Source organism: Erinaceus europaeus, chromosome 2, assembly GCF_950295315.1.
Source record: "Erinaceus europaeus chromosome 2, mEriEur2.1, whole genome shotgun sequence".
Classification (NCBI taxonomy): Eukaryota; Metazoa; Chordata; class Mammalia; order Eulipotyphla; family Erinaceidae; genus Erinaceus; species Erinaceus europaeus.
In genome coordinates, this window is record NC_080163.1 from 132,058,192 (window position 1) to 132,081,313 (window position 23,122).

At 42.0% G+C, this 23,122-nt stretch overlaps 1 protein-coding gene across 2 annotated transcripts in view; it reads left to right on the top strand.

Annotated features, from left to right (window-relative positions):
* The window catches only part of DUXB (double homeobox B), a 122,370-nt gene extending 103,824 nt beyond the window's left edge, over positions 1–18,546 (top strand). For both annotated transcript variants that reach the window (XM_060185154.1, XM_007527590.3), the window contains exon 6: positions 18,511–18,546. The gene's annotated coding sequence lies outside the window, so the exon portion shown is untranslated. The remainder of the gene's footprint in view (positions 1–18,510) is intronic.
* The last annotated feature ends 4,576 nt before the right edge of the window (positions 18,547–23,122 follow it).

The window sequence follows — 23,122 nt, forward strand, 5'->3', positions numbered from 1 at the left end:
GGGTCATTGTGGGTTGCAGAAGGTAGAAGGTCTGGCTTCTGTAATTGCTTCCCCGCTGAACATGGGCGTTGACTGGTCGGTCCATACTCCCAGTCTGCCTCTCTCTTTCCCTAGTAGGGTGGGTCTCTGGGGAAGCTGAGCTCCAGGACATATTGGTGGGGTCTTCAATCCAGGGAGTCTGGCCGGCATCCTGATGACACCTGGAACCTGGTGACTGAAAAGAGAGTTAACATTACAAAGCCAAACAAATTGTTGAGCAATCATGGACCCAAAGCTTGGAAAAGAGAGGAAGTATTAGGGAGGTACTCACTGCAAACTCTAGTGTACTTCTGCTTTCTTACTTTGGTGCCATACTCCAAACTCAGTCAATTTCTGCTTTGCGTTTCTACTTCTTTTTTTTTTTTTTTTACATGCTTGTTTTCTATGTGTGCAGCCTAGGCTTGAGCCCTGCCCTCACTGGACTGGGGAAAGCTTAGTTGCTGTGGTATCTTTCCCTCTCTCCTTCTGTCTCTTTCCATCTTTCTTCTTTCTCCCTCCACCCCCAAATCCTGTTCAGCTCAGCTTATGAAGGTAAGGGGAGTTAAACTTGAGACCTTGAATCCTCAGGAATGAGAGTCTCTTTGTATAGCCATTATGCTATCTCTCCCACCCTACACATAGCTATTTGGAAAGAGTGTGTTTGATTCCTTAGGATATATCCCCAGGAGAGGAATTTCAAGGTCATAGGGTAGGTCCATTTCTAGCCTTCTGAGAGTTCTCCAGACTGCTCTCCACAGGGGTTGGACTAATTTACATTCCCACCTGCAGTGCAGGAGGGTTCCTTTGTCCCCACAACCTCTCTAGCATTTGTTGTTGCTACCTTTTTTGATGTATGACATTCCCACAAGGGTGAAGTGGTATCTCATTATTGTCTTTATTTTCATTTTTCTGACAATGACTTTGAGCATTTTTTTTGTACGTTTGTTGCCTTTTGGATCTCTGGTGAATATTCTGTTCATATCCTCTCCCCATTTTTGGATGGGGTCATTTGTTTTGTTGCTGAGTTTGGTGAGCTCTTTATATATCTTGGCCTCTTGTCTAATGTATGGCATGTAAAGATCCTCTCTCGTTCTATAAGGGGTCTCTTCATTTGAGTGGTGGTCATCTTTCTCTCTTTTTTTTCAATAATTTATTATTATTTATTCCCTTTGTTGTCCTTGTTGCTTTATTGTTGTAGTTATTGATGTCGTTGTTGTTGGATAGGACAGAGAGAAATGGAGAGAGGAGGGGAGACCGAGAGGGGGAGAGAAAGTCACCTGCAGACCTGCTTCACCGCTTGTGAATCAACTCCCCTGCAGGTGGGGAGCTGAGGTCTCGAACCAGGATCCTTATGCCAGTCCTTGCGCTTTGCGCCAACTGCGCTTAACCCACTGCGCTACTGCCGGACTCCCCATCTTTCTCTTTCTATCTGAAAAAGTCATCCCAGAGTAGTAAAGCTGTGAACACACACATATACACACAAAGAGATTTATGATGTTATAAATCATAAATATAAATCAGCACCTTATTTCTTTTCATGGAATTAAAATCACATTCAGTTACTTGGATATATCATATTTTGTTTATCCAATCACCAGTTGATAGACTTCTAAGTTATTTCAAGTTTTGGGCTATTGTGAATAGTGTTGCTATGAATATTCATATACAAATCTGTATATAATATGTTTTTTATTTTTTATTATCTTTATTGGATAGGGACAGTAATTGTTAGGGAAGAGGAAGATTGAGAGGAAGAGAGACAGAGGCACCTGCAGCACTGCTTCACCACTTGTAAAGCTTTCCCCTTACAGGTGATGACCAGAGTTTCAAACTTGTGTCCTTGTGCATTGTGACGTATGTGCTCAACCAGGTGCATCACCACCTGGTCCCCAGCATGTTCTTTTTAACTAATTAATTATTTTACCTAAGCACTGCACATCTCTAGCTTCATGGTGGTTCTGGGGGTTGAACCTAGGACCTCAAAGCCTTAGGTCCCAACAAATGCGAATCTATTGTGTAACAACTATGCTATGTTATTTCCCTGACCCATAAAGATATGTTCTAAATTTTTTTCTTTTTTTCTTTACCAGAGCACTGCACAGTTCTGGTTTATGGTGGTGCAGGGGTTGAACTTGGAACCTCAGAGCCTCAGTCATCAGTCTTTTTGCAGAACCATTATGCTATCTCCCCCGCCCCTTATTATTATTTTTAACTAGAGCACTGCTCAGCTCTGGTTTATGGTGGTGCAGAGGGATTGAACCTGGGACCTTGGAACCTTAGGCAGAAGAGTCAGTTTGCATAACCATTATGCTATCTACTTCCCCCCACCTGCAACCTCTTTTTTTTTTTTTATTTTCTTTATTGGGGAATTAATGTTTTACATTCAACAGTAAATACAATAGTTTGTACATGCATAACATTCCTCAGTTTCCCATATAACAATACAACCCCCACCAGGTCCTCTGTCATCCTTCTTGGACCTGTATTCTCTCCACCCACCCACCCCAGAGTCTTTTACTTTGGTGCGATATTCTTAATTTTTTAATTACAGAAATAATATGTTTGTCATAGTAAGTTGTCTTTGAATTTTTATAACACCATAACCAGGAGTCAGGCAGTAGTGCAGCGGGGTTAAGCTCACGTGGCTCAAAGTGCAAGGACCAGCATAAGGATCTGGGTTCTAACCCTGGCTCCCCACCTGCAGGGAGGTCAGCTTCACAAGTGGTGAAGCAGGTCTGCAGGTGTCTTTCTCTTCCCCTCTCTGTATTCCCCTCCTTTCTCAATTTGACTGTCCAACAATGATGACATCTATAACAACAATAATAACTACAACAATAAAACAAGGGCAACAAAAGGGAATAAATAAATAAATACATTTTTAAAAATATTTTATTTACTAATGAGAAAGGAAGAGAGAGAAAGAACCAGACATCACTCTGGTACATGTGCTGCTGGGGATTGAACTCAGGACGTCATGCTTATGAGTCCAATGCTTTATCCACTGTGCCACCTCCCAGACCACATAAATACATTTAAAAAAAAAAAAAGAACGCCATAACCTGCCAGGCTCTCCCATATGTTGCTGTGATTAGATTAGAGTCTTCTTCTTCTTCCTCCTCCTCTTCTTCTTCTCCTTCTTCTCCTTTTCCCCCTCCTCCTCCTCCTCCTTCTTCTCCTTCTTCTTCTTCTTGGAGGATTAATGGTTTATAGTAAATATAGTTGCTGATACATGAGTAAAATTTCTCAATTTTCTGCAAAACACTGTCACCTTCAGCCTAAGTCCTCCTCTACCATCATGCATCAGGACCTGAAAGCTTTGCCCCCACCCATGAGTCCTTTGCTTTGATACAGTACACCAAACCCAGTCCAAATTCCGCTTTGTTTCCCCTTTCTATTCTTATTTCTCAACTTCTATGACTGAGCTCACCCTATATTCATCCTTCTCTTTCTGGCTTATCTCACTTAACATGATTCCTTCAAGTTCCATCTAAGATAAGTTGAAGAAGGTGACTTCATCATTCATAATAGCTGAGTAGTATTCCATTGAGTATATATATGCCACAACTTTCTCAGCCACTCATCAGTTTTTGGACACTTGGGTTGCTTCCAGGTTTTGACTATGTAATTAGATTTTTACCTGGCCAGAATCCTACATTATGATAGTAGTTAGGAGACCTCAGCTGACAGGAGCTACAAAGTATACACTTGTATCTCTCAGGGTATTTTAATATATATATTTACTTATTTATGAAAGAGTAAGAAACAAAGCATCACTATGGCATATGCAATGCCAGGGATCAAACTGGGGAAACTCATGCTCATAAGTCCAATGTTTTATCTATTGCTACACTTCCTGGGGCAGGTTCTATTTTTATTTATTTATTTATTTTAAGATTCTATTTTAAATGAAAAAATGTATATGAGAATGTGAGGGGATAATGTCTTTTTTTTTTTTTTGCCTCTAGGGTTATTGCTGGGGCTTGGTGCCTGCACTACAAATCCACTGCTCCTGGAGGCCATTTTTTCCCCTTTTGTTGCCCTTGTTGTTATTATTGCTGTCATTGTTGGATAGGACAGAGAAAGAAATTGAGAAAGGAGGGGAAGACAGAGAGAGAAAGAGAGAAAGACACTTGCAGACCTACTTCACTGCCTGTGAAGTGACCCCCTGCAGGTGGGGGCGGGGATAGAACCAGGATCCTTGAGCTGGTCCTTGCACTTTGCGCCAAGTGGGCTTAACCTGCTACCCCACTGCCCGGCCCCTGGATAATGTCTTTTTATTCCTAAATTGTGCTAAGTTTATATATATATACATATATATATAAATGCAAAAAGCCCCTGGATTTAGGCTTCAGAATAGAGACTGGGAAAACCCTGCTAGCTCGAGACAAAAGTCAGGTTCACTATGGGCTCTATCTGTCCTCTCAAGAGCTAAATAAAACATTTCAAAAGCTTAGACATTTATTTATTTTTTTTTACTGGGGAATTAATGTTTTACATTCAACAGTAAGTACAATAGTTTGTACATGCATAACATTCCCCAGTTTCCCATATAACAATACAACCCCCACTAGGTCCTCTTTCATCCTTCTTGGATCTGTATTCTCCTTAGGGAGCTTAGACATTTAACTTACTATGTTTTAATCTTTTAGAGCTCATATGTAGAGTTTCATCAGTGCCTTAGATCACACCTCTGTAAGTAGGTCGGGCGGTAGCACAGAGGATTAAGCGAATATGACACAAATCGCAAAGACCTGCGTAAAAATCCCGGTTGGAGCCCAGGGCTCCCCACCTTCGGGATGGGGGGGTCACTTCACAAGTGGTGAAGCAGGTCTGCAGGTATCTTATGTTTCTCTCCCTCTTTATGTCTTTCCCTCCTCTCTCCATTTCTCTCTGTCCTATCCAACAACAACATCAATAACAACAATAATGATAACAAAAGCAACAAGGCGGACAAAAATGGGGAAAAAAATAGCCTCCAGGAGCAGTAGATTTGCAGTGCTGGCACCCAGCCCAAGCAGTAACCCTGGAGGCAAAAACAAAGAAACAAAACACATCACTGCAATATTGGCAGAAGTTTATACTTTTAAGTAGGACATGGCTTTGTTTCTTTGTTTTTTAGAACATGTGTTTTCACTGGTGTTTGTTAACCTGTATTTGACAGATAATTGACACAAAATTTAAATACATTTTCTTTTTTTTTTTAAGGATTTAGGATTTTTTTTTTTTTTAACCAGAGCACTGTTCAGCTCTGGCTTATGGTGGTGCGGGGGACTGAACCTGGGACTTTGGAGCCTTAGGCATGAGAGTCTGTTTACAAAACCATTGTGGGATCTACCCTCCACCCTTAAATACATTTTCTTTTTTTTTTTTTTCTGTTAGCACAATCCTTTATTTATTTGTTTATTTTATTATCTTTATTTATTTATCAGATAGAGACAGCCAGAAATAGAAAGGAAGGGGGGACAGAGAGGGAAAGAGACAGAGAGACACCTGCAGCCCTGCTTCACCATTCTCAAGGCTTTCCCCCTGCAGGTGGGGACCAGGGGGCTCGAACCTGGGCCCTTAGGCACTGTAACATGTGCGCTCAACCAGGTGCACCACCTCCTGGCCCCATTGTTAGCCTGATCCTACTTCTATTTATTTTTTTCTTTTTCTTTCTTTTTTTTTTTATTTAAGAAAGGATTAATTAACAAAACCATAGGGTAGGAGGGGTACAACCCCACACAATTCCCACCGCCCAATCTCCATATCCCACCCCCTCCCCCGATAGCTTTCCCATTCTCTATCCCTCTGGGAGCATGGACCCAGGGTCATTGTGGGTTGCAGAAGGTAGAAGGTCTGGCTTCTGTAATTGCTTCCCCGCTGAACATGGGCGTTGACTGGTCGGTCCATACTCCCAGTCTGCCTCTCTCTTTCCCTAGTAGGGTGGGTCTCTGGGGAAGCTGAGCTCCAGGACACATTGGTGGGGTCTTCAATCCAGGGAAGTCTGGCCGGCATCCTGATGACACCTGGAACCTGGTGACTGAAAAGAGAGTTAACATACAAAGCCAAACAAATTGTTGAGCAATCATGGACCCAAAGCTTGGAAAAGTGGAGAGGAAGTATTAGGGAGGTACTCACTGCAAACTCTAGTGTACTTCTGCTTTCTTACTTTGGTGCCATACTACAAACTCAGTCAATTTCTGCTTTGCGTTTCTACTTCTTTTTTTTTTTTTTTACATGCATAACATTCCCCAGATTCCCATTTAACAATACAACCCCCACTATTTCATTCATCATCTTTCATGGACCTGTATTCTCCCCACCCACCCACCCACCCCAGAGTCTTTTACTTTGGTGTAATACTCCAATTCCATTTCAGGTTCGACTTGTGTTTTCTTTTCTAATCTTGTTTTTCAACTTCGGCCTGAGAGTGAGATCATCCCGTATTCATCCTTCTGTTTCTGACTTATTTCACTCAACATGATTTTTTCAAGGTCCATCCAAGATCGGCTGAAAATGGTGAAGTCACCATTTTTTACAGCTGAGTAGTATTCCATTGTGTCTATATACCACAACTTGCTCAGCCACTCATCTGTTGTTGGACACCTGGGTTGCTTCCAGGTTTTGGCTATTACAAATTGTGCTGCCAAGAACATATGTGTACACAGATCTTTTTGGATGGCTGTTTTGGGTTCCTTAGGATATATCCCCAGGAGGGGAATCGCAGGGTCATAGGGTAGGTCCATTTCTAGCCTTCTGAGAGTTCTCCAGACTGTTCTCCACAGAGGTTGGACCAATTGACATTCCCACCAGCAGTGCAGGAGGGTTCCTTTGACCCCACACCCTCTCCAGCATTTGCTGCTGTTACCTTTTCTGATGTGTGACATTCTCACAGGAGTGAAGTGATATCTCATTGTTGTCTTGATTTGCATTTCTCTGACAATCAGAGACTTGGAGCATTTTTTCATGTGTTTCTCGGCCTTTTGGATCTCTTCTGTGGTGAATATTCTGTCCAAGTCCTCCCCCCATTTTTGGATGGGGTTATTTGTTGTCTTATTGTTGAGTCTGGCAAGCTCTTTATATATGTTGGTTATTAAACTCTTATCTGATGTATGGCATGTAAAGATCTTCTCCCATTCTGTGAGGGGTCTCTTGATTTGGGTAGTGGTTTCTTTTGCTGTGAAGAAGCTTTCTAATTTGATGTAGTCCCATAGGTTTATACTTGCTTTAGTCTTCCTTGTAATTGGATTCGTTTCATTGAAAATGTCTTTAAAATTTATGCGGAAAAAAGTTCTGCCAATATTTTCCTCTAAGTATCTGATAGTTTCTGGTCTAACATCCAAGTCCTTGATCCACTTGGAATTTACTTTTGTATTTGGTGAAATACAGTGATTCAGTTTCATTCTTCTGCATGTTTCAACCCATTGTTTCCAACACCATTTGTTGAAGAGACTCTGCTTCCCCCATATAATAGTCTGGGCCCCTTTGTCAAAGATTAGATGTCCATACGTGTGGGGCCTCATTTCTGGGCTCTCAATTCTATTCCACTGGTCAGTGTGTCTGTTCATGTTCCAGTACCAAGCAGTTTTGATGACAATGGCCCTATAATACAGTTTGAGATCTGGCAGTGTGATGCCTCTGGTTCTGTTCTTTTTTCTCAAGATCGTTTTGGCAATTCTAGGTCTTTTCTGGTTCCAGATAAACATTTGTAGCATTTGTTCTATTCTCCTAAAAAATGTGCTTGGGATCTTGATGGGGATAGCATTAAATTTGTAGATGGCTCTGGGTAATATATTCATTTTGATGATGTTAATTCTTCCAACCCATGAACATGGAATATCTTTCCACTTCTTTGTGTCTTTTTCAATTTCTTTGAGTAGTGACTCATAATTTTCAGTATACAAGTCTTTCACTTCTTTGGTTAGGTTTATTCCTAGATATTTTATAGTTTTTGTTGCTATAGAAAAAGGAACTGATTTCTAGATTTCAATTTATTCTAACTTAGTGTTTGCATAGAGGAATGCCACTGACTTTTGAATGTTAATTTTATAGCCTGACACATTACTGTATTGCCTGATGATTTCCAAAAGCTTCTTGCTGGATTCCTTAGGATTTTCCATGTATACTATCATGTCATCTGCAAATAAGGAGAGTTTGACTTCTTTTCTTCCAATCTGTATGCCTTTAATTCCTTGCTCCTGCCTGATTGCTATGGCAAGAACTTCCAACACTATGTTGAATAGTAATGGTGATAGTGGGCAGCCCTGTCTAGTACCTGATCTGAGGGGAAATGCTTCCAGTTTTGCACCATTGAGTATGATGTTGGCTGTAGTTTTGCTATATATAGACTCCACTATCTTCAGGAATTTTCCATCTATTCCTATTTTTTGTAGTGTTTTGATCATAAAGGGATGTTGTATTTTGTCAAAGGCTTTCTCTGCATCTATTGATATGACCATGTGGTTTTTGGTCTTGCTTTTGTTGATGTGGTGGATCACATTGATTGACTTACGTATATTAAACCAACCTTGCATGCCTGGGATAAACCCCACTTGGTCATGATGAACAATTTTTTTGATATACTGCTGTATCCGGTTGGCTAGAATTTTGTTCAATATTTTCGCATCTATGTTCATCAGAGATATTGGTCTGTAGTTTTCTTTTTTGGTTGTGTCCCTGTCTGCTTTTGGTATCAGGGTGATGTTGGCTTCATAGAAGCTGGCAGGGAGTATTCCAGTGTCTTCAATCTTCTGGAAGACTTTTAAAAGTAGAGGTATTAGTTCTTCTTTGAAAGTTTTATAGAATTTATTTGTAAAACCATCTGGTCCAGGACTTTTATTTTTGGGAAGATTTTTGATAACTGTTTCAATTTCATTAGCTGTGATAGGCCTGTTCATGTTATCCACTTCCTCTTTACTTAGTTTTGGAAATTGGTAGGTATCTAGGAAATCATTCATTTCTTCCAGGTTCTCTAGCTTGGTGGCATATAGTTGTTCATAGAAGCCTCGCATGATATGTTGAATTTCTGCTGTGTCTGTTGTGATTTCTCCTCTTTCATTTACTATCCGATTTATTTGGGTCTTCTCCCTTTTTTGTTTTGTGAGTCTGGCTAAAGTTTTGTCGATTTTGTTTACTCTTTCGAAGAACCAACATTTACTTTCATTGATCTTTTGTATGGTTTTCCTATTCTCAATGTTATTTATTTCTGCCCTAACTTTAGTAATTTCTGTCCTTCTGGTTGCTTTAGGATTCCTTTGTTGTTCTTCTTCTAGGTCTTTGAGATGTGCAATCAGGCTGTTTATTTGTGCCTTTTCTTGTTTCCTAATGTGTGCTTGTATAGCTATGAACTTCCCTCTTAGGACTGCTTTAGCTGTGTCCCAAATATTTTGATAGCTTGTGTCTTCATTTTCATTGAACTCTCGAAACATTTTGATTTCTTCCTTGATTTCCTCTTTGACCCAGAAGTTGTTAAGAAGTGTACTGTTGAGCTTCCACATTTTGGCACTGTTACTAATCTTTTGTTGATTGTTAAATGTTAGTTTAATTCCACTGTGGTCTGAGAAGATGCTTGGGATGATTTCAGTGCTCTTGAATAGGCTGATGCTGTCTTTGTAGCCTAACGTATGGTCTATCCTTGAGAATGATCCATGTGGATTTGAGTAAAATGTGTATTCCAGTTTCTTGGGATGAATGACTCTGAAAATGTCCAATAGTTCTAGTTTATCTATCTCTTCATTTAGCTCCCTTATGTCTTTACTGATTTTCTTCCTGGATGATCTGTCAAGTTGAGATAGTGGGGTGTTGAAGTCCCCTACTATGATTGTGTTACTGTTAATATATTGTTATAGCTCTTTCAGTAGAAGTTTGATGTATTTAGATGGCTTCTCATTGGGTGCATAGATATTAATAATTGTTAAGTCCTCTTGATTGACTGATCCTCTGAGCATTAAGTAGTGTCCATTCCTATCTTTTTTAATCTTATCTATTTTAAAGTCTATCATGTCAGATATGAGAATAGCTGTTCCTGCCCTTTTTTGTGGGCCATTGGCTTGAATGATAGTTTTCCATCCTTTCACTTTAAGTCTGTGTTTGTCTTGTTGAGTTAGGTGAATTTCCTGTAGACAACATATTGTTGGGTTGTGTTTTCTGATCCATCTTCCTACTCTGTGTCTTTTAATAGGTGAATTCAGGCCATTGACATTTATTGATATCAAAGATTGAAGATATTTTAACGCCATTCTTGTAGAGTTTTAGAGTGTTTTGATATATGTCCTATTTGTGGTGGTCTGACTGTTTATAGGAGACCTTTCAGAACTTCTTTCAGGGCAGGCTTGGTGATGGTTGCTTCCTTCAACTGTTGCTTGTCTGAGAAGGTTTTGATGTTTCCATCTAGTCTGAATGACAATCTAGCAGGATATAGTATTCTTGGCTGAAAGCCTTTCTCATTGAGCACTCGATAGATATCTTGCCATTCTCTTCTGGCCTGTAGTGTTTGTATGGAGAAGTCTGCTGCTAATCTTATGGGTTTTCCTTTGTAGGTGACTCTTTGTTTTTCTCTTGCAGCCTTCAGGATCCTTTCTTTATCCTTGTTCCTTTCCAATCTAAGTATGACATGTCTTGGTGTCTTTAGGTCTGGGTTAATTCTGTTTGGGACCCTCTGGGCTTCTTGAATCTTTATGTCTTTGGTGTTGTCTAGACTAGAGAAATTTTCAGCTATTATGGCCTGGAGAACGCTTTCTTCCTCCCCTTCTCTTTCTTCCTCTGGTAAGCCAATAATGCGTATATTGTTTCTTTTGAAGTCATCCCATAGGACTCTGTTGTTGTTTTCAGCATCTCTTAATCTCTTTTTGAGATCTCTTACTTCTTTTTTTGTTGTCTCTAATTCATCCTCAATTTTGCTAATTCTGTCTTCAGCCTCATTGATTCTATTCTCTCTGCCCTCTACTGCTTTCTGGAGTTCATCTATTTTGTTGCCCTGCTGTGATACTGTTTTAGCTTGTTCAGCTAGTTGCGTTCTTAGCTCAGAGATTTCAGCTTTCAGCTCTCTAATAACCATGAGATAATTAGAATTTTCTTCCATATTCTCATTTGTTGTTCCTGCATTTCTGATTACAATTTTTTCAAATTCTTTACTCACTCCTGTTATTATTTCCTTAGCTAATGTTTGGATGTTGAACTCGTTGTTTTGTGCTTCACCCTCTGGAGGACTTTTAGCTGGACTCTTGTCCTGGTTCGAGTCTCCAATATTTTTTCTTGTTGTTTTAACCATTTTAAATAAGTTAACAGTTTTTTCAATCCCTGAGTTGGAGTTCAGTGGTGTAAAAGCCTTTTTTTTTCCCCTGTAGGCTATGGGAGCCTGAGGGCTTTTAAACTATCAATAGGCTTCTTAGCTTAATCACTGACTCCTGACCAAGAGATAAAGCAGGGTGTGGCAGAGATAATCCAGTGGTTATGCAAAGAGACTTTCACAGCCCCTCAGCTATGCCACCGAGGTATAGGTCTTCTGAGTTTCCCGGTTAGATCTCTGTACCCTGGTGTCCCTCCCTGTTGCTGCTCCAGATTCTGAGGGTAGTAGCAATGGAGACTCAGAGTTGCACTTGGTGAGTCTCTGGGGAGTCCTTTCCTCCCTTCAGCTGTCCCCTTGTTGGTGGAGCAGACTGAAGGTGGTGTCTCCACTGACAAACTGTCGAACTGTTAGCAGTCACTTAATCTCTCCTTAGGTCCCTCTCTCCTCTCTGTCACCAGCCACGCGTGTTTGTACTCACGGGTGATTTACTGGGTTTCTGTGGTCATTCTAGTCCTGTCTTGTTTCGGTCCGGGTGGTCTCCTTTGGTATTCCTAGTTGATCAGGGAGAGGAGAGGAGAGGAGAGAAAGCGATCTGCTGCTCGTAGCTCCACCTCCGGAAGTCGAATCCACCACATTTTCTTTTAACATGTTATTCAGCATTTTAGGAGACAAAATAGCACAGCAGACCGCCATGTATCCATCACCAGACTTACCAACCATAGGTAACCATCTGTTATTGTGACCTAATCTGGCCCCCCACATATTTTTCTTTTTTGAAACATTCTAAAGCAAACCTAATCATATTTCATTCAACAAAATAATTATGTAATATCTAATACTCAGTGTATGATCAGTTTTCTTTTTTTTATGAGTTTTCTTTTCTTTTTTTTTTTTAAGATTTTATTTATTGATTCATGAAAATAGAAGGAGAGAAAGAGAGAAAGAACCAGACATCACTCTGGTACATGTGCTGCTGGGGATCGAACTCAGGAACTCATGCTTGAGAATCCAGTGCTTTATCCACTGCGCCACCTCCCAGACCACTTTTTTTTTTAAAGATTTTATTAAATAAATCTTAATCCCCAGCATCACCATAAGTCATAGATATCAGTGTTCTGGTAATACATAAATGAATAAATATATTTATTTATTTTTATTATCTTTATTTATTGGATAGAAACAGCCAGAAATCTAGGAAGGAGGAGATAGACACCTACCTGCAGCCCTGCTTCACCACTTGCAAAGCTTTCCCTCCGCAGGTGGGGGCCAGGGACTCGAATCCAGGTCCTTTTGCATGTAACATGTCGCTCAACCAGGTGTGCCACCACCAGGCCCCAATAAGTCTATCTTTAAAAAATAAACAGCTGGGGATATATATATATAGCTCAAAATGGTGAAGCATAGGACTTGTATACATGAGGTTCCTGGTTTGATCCCAGCAATGCATGTAGCAGAGGATGCTCTGGATTCTTTCTCTATCTCACATGAAATAAATCTCAGACATTAAAAAAAATATATTTATTTATTTTTCCCTTTTGTTCCCCTTGTTGTTTTTAATTGTTGTAGTATTATTGTTGTAGTTATTGATGTCATTGTTGTTAGATAAGACAGAGAGAAATGGAAAGAGGAGGGGAAGACAGAGAGGGGGAAAGAAAGACACCTGCAGACCTGCTTCACCACTTGTGAAGCAACTCCCTTGCAGGTGGGGAGCCAGGGGCTCGAACCAGGATCCTTGTGCCAGTCTGTGTGCTTAACCCGCTGCGCTACCGCCCAACTCCCAAATCTCAAACATTTCACCTGAGAACTTAAAGTTCATATATACACTGCATTTCATTGATTTGTCTCACTAAGTCCTTAATAGTTCACTCCCTTTTTAGTGTGTTACACAAATGAATTATATATTCTGTGGAATCTACCCCTTCCTAGATATGGTGGCTTATTTTTTTTTTTAATTTTATTTGTTTTATTTTTGCGATATGGTGGCTTATTTCTTCCCAATGTTCTCTGACAGGTTCCTCTATTCCACATGTTTCCTATGAATGTACAGTTTTATGCAGAGGCTTGGTTATATTTAGGTTCATATTATTTGACCTGAATACTTCTTTGGTGATTCTGTATATTTTTGTTACATCATATCAAGAGGACTATAGCCTCTGATTTTCTTTTATTTAGTTAGTTACTTGTTTATTTATTCCCTTTTGTTGCCCTTGTTTTATTGTTGTAGTTATTATTGTCATCATTGTTGGATAGGACAGAGAGAAATGGAGAGAGGAGGGGAAGACAGAGAGGGGAGAGTAAGACAGACACCTTCTTCTTCTTCTAGCGTTTGCCCTTCTTCCGTAGCCAGTCAACAGCATCAGGTTGAGCCTGATGTAAAGTTTCGAGACCTCCTTTGAATCTGGAGAGGTGGCAGTCATTGATTATGTAGGACATAGTCTGTCTGTAGCCGCAGGGGCAGTTCGGGTTGTCTCTGGCTCCCCAGTGGTGGAACATAGCAGCGCACCAGCCATGGCCTGTTCGATAGCTATTGAGGAGAGCCCAATCATAACGTGCTAGGTCAAAGCCGGGTTGACGCTTGCAGGGGTCTGTGATGAGGTGTTTGTTCTTTACCTCAGCTGACTGCCAACTCTGTTTCCAAGAGTCTGGAACAGAGAAGTTCAGTGTAGGCGTAGGAGACCAGATTGGGTGACGAGACGTCAAACGTTGGACAGGGTGGACTCGAAGAGCAGGACCAACAGCTTGAAAGCTGTCAGGAGCGTGTTGCTGGCTTTGAAAGTGACTGGGATCCATGTAGATTCAGTCGGCTAGGAAGGATGGTCAGTTTCCCCAATGAATGGGTACTCACAGGATGCACCACGGGAAGGTTGATCCAATGCATCCCAGCAGACCTGCTTTACCACTTGTGAAGTGACTTGCCTGCAGGTGGGAAGCTGGGGGCTCGAATCCGGATCCTTACGTGACCTTCAATGATTGAACAGTAGCTTCTGTGGTACCAATCTGATCCATCACCTGTTCGCATTCTGGTAATTAGAAGTTGTGTCAGGAATCTCTGAGACCACGCTGAGGTTCAGTGATTCAATAGGCAGACTCATAAGATTCAGTGTTCTACTGTTGTTAAGGTTTGGGGGCTCCAGCTGGCCGGGCTAGCGTCGCGGTGGTAGACAGAGACTTGAGGACACACGGCTGGGCTGAGAAGCTGCAATTTAATCTTTATTCACGAGCGGGCAAATCACCACACCATGCGCTTCCCCCATCATTCTCTCTCCGAGGCTGCTGCTGAGACTCTGGACATCCTTAGCATACGGCGCAGGGAGAAAGAGGGGCACGAAACTAGCAAGGGCCAAACCATTTCTCTCAGAGGTAGGGGGAAGGGGGCCAAACCAACACAAAGAATACCAACATATTCCCCCTTTTCTTTTTAACTTAATGACCACAGTATCAGGGGTGTGGGGTGAACAGAAACCTATATCATACAGGCATTTTCAAAAAAGAAACTGGCACAAACATGAAGAAACATGTAAGCGAGTAACAAGAACCAGTGTGCTGCCAAGGGAAAGCCTGAGGGGGCCATTTTTTGCCTCTGGGCAAAACTTTATCAGCTTAAAAAAAACATTTCCTGCCTCTGGGGGGCGTACTTGCCTCTATGGGCATTTTCTAGCATGGGGGGAGGGTGAGGCCTAGAGTCCCAAGGCATGGCTGCAGTCAGTCTTTGAGAAACCCAGCAGCATAAGGGAAGCTGCTAGTTTTGTGCAAAGTGTCCGAGGTGTACCAGTGAGTCCAATAGAAGTCCAAAGCAGATGTCCACTGAAGAATTGCCAGGGTGTGAATTGTAAGTCTGTCTCGATGGGGAATGTCAGCCATCAGAATTCTGCTTTTCTGTAGAGAACTTGACAGCTGCAATTCACTTACTTATGAAACAAAACTTGTTGCACGTTAGAAGTTTACCACAATTGATAACTCTATCACAATTAGAAGTCTTTTTTAGAATGATTTTAAGGTTGTTTAAAGTTTAAACAATAGAATGTGAAAAGGTAGATATAAGAATCAAGGAAAGAAAATCTCAGGCATGAGAATCATTAGCATAGCCATTGTGTAATCTACCATTTCTAATAGAGAAGGTAATCGAGAGTTTTACATATCAACAAGTCTATTTAACCTTTTGTTACACCCATTCAAGATGAAGACACACCCTAGGTGTGCGCAGGTTTTGTTTAGACCAACTTGGTTAAAATATATTGATTTTTAACTAATTTTTTACCTCAGACTTTAAATGTAAGTTAATTTTATCTTTATGAGAATTACGTTGAAAACCTTTTTCATTTAACTTTGCCTGGTAAGAATTTAGCCTTAAAGTTACATTTTTTAAAAAAATATTTTATTTATTCCTTTTTGTTGCCCTTGTTTTTTTTTTAATTGTTGTAGTTATTGTTGTTATTAATGTTGTCATTGTTGGATAGAACAGAGAGAAATGCAGGAAGGAGGGGAAGACAGAGAGAGTGAGAGAAAGATAGACACCTGCAGACCTGCTTCACCAATTGTGAAGCAACTCCCCTGCAGGTGGGGAGCCAGGGGCTTGAACCAGGATCCTTACACCAGTCCTTGCGCTTTGGGTCACGTGTGCTTAACCCACTGTGCTACCGCCTGACTCCCTAAAGTTACATTTTTAACCTTAAAGTTACTGTTTACCAAACTTTAAACACACACATAAACATGTTCTTTAATACACAAGGAGAGAAACTTTTGTTACGAAGACATGTCATTTTAAACACGAATTTAGATCTATACTGTCTTAGCCGTTCAGGGAGTGTGTTGTCCAGCGGTGGCCTCTTGGGCAACTTCACTTCTAGGAATTGCAGGTTGCGATCTCTGGATGAATCTCTGCGTATTCTAGCTTGTCTGCCTTCAGACCCAAGCTGGAGATCTCGGCCAGGGGGCCCAGTTTTGGCAGGGAACCCGCGGTCTCCAGATGGTCTGGGATCTGTCCAGACTTCATAGCACGAGGGCAGGCGGGCCAGCCATGCAGAAGGCGCGGGCCGAGGTGCCACGGGGTGGCGGCCATGATAGGCCGCCGCGGCCCTGCCCCATGGCCCTTCCATGTCTGCTGCCCTGCTCCCAGCGGCTGTGCAGCGTGGAGGGAGCCCACGCCCAATGTCCCGCACCACGCTGCGGAAAGCCGGCTCATGTGGGCTGGCGTTGGGCTCTTGCGAGCTGGCGTTAGGCAGAAACCACAGAGTGGTCCAGAGATAAATGTCCCAGAAACAGCGAAACAGTCTTGTGAAGAAAGGGCAGAGGCCTTTGGAGATCTCTTCACAAGCAGAAGAGAAGGCCATAGTACATAGGTAGCCAAATTGTCTTCACTTATCTGAGATATGCGCAGGTCAGCCCCACGTTGGGCGCCATTTGTTGTTAAGGTTCTGGGGCTCCAGCAGGCCGGGCTAGCTTCGCGGTGGTGAACAGAGACTGACTCGAGGACACACGGCTGGGCTGAGAAGCTGCAGTTTAATCTTTATTCACGAACAGGCAAATCACCACACCATATGCTTCTCCATGTTTCTCCTTTGCGGCTGCTGCTGGGACTCTGGACGTCCTTAGCATACGGGGTGGGGAGAAAGAGGGGCATGAAACTAGCAAGGGCCAAACTGTTGTTTTCACCGGGCTGGCTTCACGGGCGGGTAACAGACGACCCAGGAATCATGGCTGGGTTGTACACAGTATCTCTTTATTCATGCAGGATGCAGTGCAATCTATGCCAAGCTAAGCTAAACAAAAACTACAAACAATTTTGTCCTTATAAATATACTAGCCCAGTAGGGTGGGAACAGGATGCGATGCAGAGAGGGTGGAGAGAAAAGTGACTGGTGAAAATCAGGGTATGACAAGGAGAGGAGGTGGAACAGGCAAGAATTCTACCACTGAACCACCAATGCCCTGGAGGGAGGGGTGGTGCTTGTTAACAGAAGTTATGTAAATAGAATACAGTGTTATGTAAATAGAATGCAGGGGGGATTAAACCAAATGAAACAGAAGGGTTTTTAAAAGCAGAATTAGAAGCATACCAACACAAACCATTTCTCTCAGAGGTAGGGGGGAGGGGGCCAAACTAACAAACACGAAGAATACCAACATTCTACTGGTAGTGACTGTGTATCACAATGAAAGGACATAGATTCCAGAGGAGGCAGGCACAAAGTTCTAGTTGTTGTCTTTGTTTTGCTTTGTTTTTTAAAGATAATGTGGTGCTAGAGAGTGAACCCAGAGTCTCCTATGTAGGTGATATGCTGAGTGACCATCCTTGGTTATTATAACATTTCATTTTTTTTCATTCTTTGATTTTTTTTGGAGAGAGAAAGATGAGACACCACAGCACTTTTTTATTATTTATTTGCTAAAGACAAGAGAAACTCAAAAGGGAGAGAGAGATAGAGAAAGAAACAGAGAGACACTTGGAGCCTTTCTTCACCACTCGTGAAGTTTTCTACCTGCAGGTAGGAACCAGGGCCTTGAACACTGTAATGTGTGTGTGTGTTTTTTTTTCAAATGTTGATTTTTTAAAACATTTATTTATTCTCTTTTGTTCCCCTTGTTGTTTTACTGTTGTAGTTATTATTGTTGTTGTTAATGTTGTCATTGTTGGATAGGACAGAGAGAAATGGAGAGAGGAGGGGAAGACAGAGAGAGGGAGAGAAAGATAGATACCTGCAGACCTGCTTCAGCACCTGTGAAGCGACTCCCCTGCAGGTAGGGAGCCAGGGGCTTGAACTGGAATCATAATGCCAGTCGTTGCACTTCACACCATGTGTGCTTAACCCGCTACCACCCGACTCCCTGTAATGTGTGCTTTTAACCAGGTGCACCAACGCCTGGCCCCCACCACAACACTGTTCTAACATTCATAGAACTCTCCCCTTAGTTCCCATGTGCTGAGGCTTGAGCTAAGGACTTCACATATACTAAAGAATGCACTCTACCAAGTGAGCTATCTCATATCCCCTAGTTGAATTCTTTGCATTAACCATGTTCTTGGGGCCAGGTGGTACCACAGCTGGTTAAGTGCACACACTACAGTGTGCAAGGACCTGGGTTGAAGCCTCTGGTCCCCACCTGCAGGGGGGAAGCTTCACGAGTGGTGAAGCAGTGCTGCAGGTGTTTCTCTGTCTCTCTCCCCTCTCCTCTTAATTTCTCTGTCTCTATACAATAATAAATAAAATATATATTTTAGGGAGTCAGGCGGTAGCGCAGTGGGTTAAGCACAGGTGGCACAAAGCCCACGGACCAGTGTAAGGATCCCAGTTCAAGCCCTGGCTCCCCATCTGCAGGGGAGTCATTTCACAAACAGTGAAGCAAGTCTGCAGGTGTCTGTCTTTCTTTCCCCCCTCTGTCTTCCCCTCCACTCTCCATTTCTCTCTGTCCTATCCAACAAATGACAACATCAATAACAACAAAAATAATAACTACAACAGTAAAATAATAATGGCAACTAAAGGGAATGAATAAATAATAAAGAAAAATTTTTAAAAACTTTAAAAATATATTTATGTGTGTGTTTTTTTTTTTAAAAAAACATGTTCTTTTCATGCTTTGACATCTTGTGCCTACCATATATAGTAAAAAAGAGTCATCTATTGGGTTGCATAATGGTTATACAAAGAGACTCTTATGCTTGAAGCTCCAGAGTCCTAGTTTTAATTCCCCTGCACAACCATAAACTAGAGCTGAGCAGTGCTCTGGTAAATAAAGAGTTATCTGTGAATGTGCTATTTATATGCAAATGACCAATCCAGGCAGATCCCATGCCCACAATCACCTGCCATAATTAATCATCCCAGGCAAGTTACTGGAGTGCTAGAATGGCTGGGGAAATAGCTTAACTGGAAGAGCATCAATCTTGCATACACATATCTGAAGCTCTTAGTTTGATTAGCAAAGAGGTTCTCAGACTTGCACCCCCCCAATCAATCTCATGTAAAAGCCATTCTTTTTTTGTAATAAATATTTTAAAAAATATGTTTAAAAGGCTGTTCTGGATGTGGCACAGTAGTTATAGTGTTAAAATCTCAAGGGTAAGATGCTGAATCCAGTTCTTGATATAGCATGTGCTAGAGCGATCCTTTGGTTCTCTCTTATTCTTTTTTTGTTTTGTTCCGGTCTAAAATAAATTCTTTTTTTTAATCATGTCTCACTCCCATTCACAGTTAGATGGGTACAATCTGAGGGTCGTGGTCCAGCTGTAGGTGTGGGGGCCCATATTGCCTGCCCTGTCCTCCTCAAGCCAGAGAGCTCAGACCATGGTTGTATTTACACTGCTTCAGGAGGTCTCGAAACTTTACATCAGGCTCAACCTGACGCTGTTGACTGGCTACGGAAGAAGGGCAAACGCTAGAAGAAGGGCCTCGCTGAAGCCCTCACACAGGGACAAGTCGCTCTGAGTGGTGGAGCAGTCCAGAAGCTGCCGAGGTTGGAGGCCAGGACGGACTGGGGCCTGCTGAACCGCAGGTTGTGCGGGCTCCGAGCTGCCCCAGCTGAAGGCTCTGGCCAGGGCGCTGCCCACCACGTGGCCTACGGCCACCCCCGCGGCGGTGGACGCCGTCTACGCCGTGAGGCCTGGTTGGCCAATGGGCGGGGGCTCCCAGGCGGCGGGCGGCGGGTGCGCGGAGGCGGCGGGGCTGCTGGCGGCTCCCCCGGGGCATGGCAGTGGCGGGGCCTGGTCTAGGAGAGCGGCTGCGGTGGTTGCGGGGATCTCCGGTGTCTCGGGTGCCCTTCTTCTCTTATTCTAAATAAATAAGTTGGTCTAAATAAGTAAATACTAGGAGAACCTCCCCTCCTTCAAAGTCCAATGAAAATAATGAACTGCCCAATCCCAAGCCTTCCTATGTTGCCCTGCCCTGCCCTGCTCACATTTCCCTCCCTCCCTCTGCCAAGAACCAAGTCTGGTTTCTTGTGGCATAGTGTGCCCCATCCTTTTGGGATCTGTGATTATAGCAATACTGTTTTTCTTGTTATTTCCAGGGTTTTACTGCTTCATGCTGATTTTTTCAGAGACAGATACAAAGTCACACACACACACACACACCACCACCACATCAAAGTTTCAGAGACAGATACAAAGACACACACACACACACACACATACACACACACACACAAAGATACCACCACATCAGAGTATCAGAGACAGATACAAAGACATACACACACACACACACACACACACACACACAACACCACAACACACACACAGAGAAAGACACCACCGCATCAAAGTTTCTTCCAATGTGGTGAGAGTTGGGCTTGAACCTGGGTTTTGCTCATGGCAGAGCAGGCACACTATCTAGGACAACCCCTTCTCTATTTCCTCCTCCTTTCTCAATTTCTGTCCTATCCAATAAAATGGAAAAATACGGCCTCCAGGAGAAGTGGATTTGTAGTGATGGTACCAAGCCCCATAGATGACCCTGGGAGCAAAAAAAAAATTGGACTGGGGAGTCCACTGAGCAGTACCACACATACATGAGACCTTGTATTCATTTTGCAGTGCTTAATGAACAAGGACAAAATGTGGGGCTGGGTGGTGGCACATCTGGTATAGCACACATGTTATTATGCACACGGACCCTAGTCCAAGCCCCTAGTCTCTGTCTGCAGGGTGAAAGCTTCTTTATGAGTGGTGAAATAGTGCTATAGGTGTGTGTCTGTCTCCCTCTGTCTCCCACTTCCATCTCAGTTTCTCTGTTTCATATATATTTGTGAAAAAGGACAATACAGGACAGTATTATAACATTTCATTTCTATTTAAAAAAGAAAGTTAATAAGAGGTTTATATTTTGCCTGTCTGTGCTAACCTGTCTCTGAATAGATGTGTAAGAAAGTACTGGGCAGAACAGGGGTAGATAGCATAATGGTTATGCAAAAAACTCTTTTGCCTGAGGCTCCAAAGTCCTGGGTACAATCCCCTGCACCACCATAAGCCAGAGTTGAGCTGTGCTCTGGTAAAAATAAACAAATATGGTGGTCTGGGAGCTTGCACAGAGGATAAAGCACCGGATTCTCAACCATGAGGTTCCAAGTTCGTTCCCTGGCAGCACATGTACCAGAGTTATGGCTGGTTCTTTCTCTCCTCCTATCTTTCTCATGAATAAATAAATAATTTAAATAAATAAATAAATAAACAAGAATAAATAATTTAAAAAGAAAGTTCTGGGCACCAGGCAGTAGTACAACTGGTTAAGTGCACACACTGCAGTATGCAAGGACCCAGGTTCAAGCTCCTGGTACCCACCAGAGGGGAAGCTTCATGAGTGGTGAAGCAGAAGTGTGTCTCTTTCTTTCTTTCTTTCTTTCTTTCTTTCTTTCTTTCTTTTTGTTGTTTTATGTTATTAATATGGTGCCAAGGATCGAATCTATATTTTTTTTTCCCCAGTGATCACCAGCTTCTGGGAAGGACCCAAATCTAGATTTCACACATATAAAACATGTACTCTTGGGTGGGGGTATAGCATAATGGTTATGCAAAGAGACTTTCATGCCTGAGGCTCTCAAGTCCCTCCATAAGCCAGAGCTGAGCAGTGCTCTGGTAAAAAACAAAAACAAAACAAAACAAAAAAAAACATGTACTCTTTCATTGCGCTATGTCCTGGACCTCTATGTTTTGTAATTGTTTAAATTTTCAAATCATGTTACTATAGTACTCACTTTAAATGAAATTTTAGGAATCAAAAATATAATGGATAAAGAATTGTCTTTTTAAATATTTGTTTTGTAGAAACAGAGAAATCCAAAGAAGTGGAGATAGGGCAAGACTGGGAGAAACACCTTCACACTGCTTCTCTACTTGTGAAGCTTTCACCCCTGCAGGTGGGGAATAGGGGCTTGAAGCCAGATCCTTGTATATTTCCAGGTGCGCCACTGCAGAGCTCCAAGAATTGTCTTTATTATACTATAGAGGCTTGTGCCAGCATGCACACATACATACGTACACACCTAAGAAATAACATTGTGGGGAGCCGGGCAGTAATGCAGTGATTTAGCGCATGTGGCGCAAAGAGCAAGGACTGGCTTAAGGATCTCTGTTTGAGCGCCCAGCAGTTGCTTCATAGGCAGTGAAGCAGGTCTGCAGGTGTCTTTCTCTCCCCCTCTCTGTTTTCCCCTCCTCTCTTCATTTCTCTCTGTCCTATCTAACAACGACGACATCAATAACAACAATAACTACAACAATAAAAAACAAGGGCAAAAAAGGGGAAAATAAATAAATATATAAAAAAGAAAGAACATTGTGTAAGGGAGAGATAATCTAGCATCCTTTAAGCAGTACTACCAAATTCTCCCTTCTGGAATTTAGTTCTCTCCTTCTGGAATTTAGTTCTTTTTGGGAAATTTATAATTTCAGTATAGCTTTGTATTCACAAATAGGTTCTAATGTTATGACAATATGTGTAAGTTTTATTTCCTTTAAAATTCAAAAACAACTTGATTTGTATAACTTTATTAAGGAAAGCTTGATTTAAATAATATGGTATACCTATTTCATGTGATCATTTCTGAGGCGAAATGTTATGTTTTGTATGGACTTTCTAAGTGCCAAGCATTAGCTCATTGTCTGGGGAAATGAAGCTGCTATGGAGAAAATTGCCCAGCCCAGCTGCCTGCATGCCTGCTGGAAGAGAAACAGGCCTGTCTGATTTGATCATTTCTGTGGCTTGTGGAAAACTGCCTCCACCTGGACCTTGGCAACAGTTTTTGGCTTGAAGATAATGTTCTGAGTAAGCTTTACTTAAAGTTTTCCACCAGTTTCTAAATTCCTGTTCCCTTGCTGATTAGCTAAATGATTTATGACAGTGT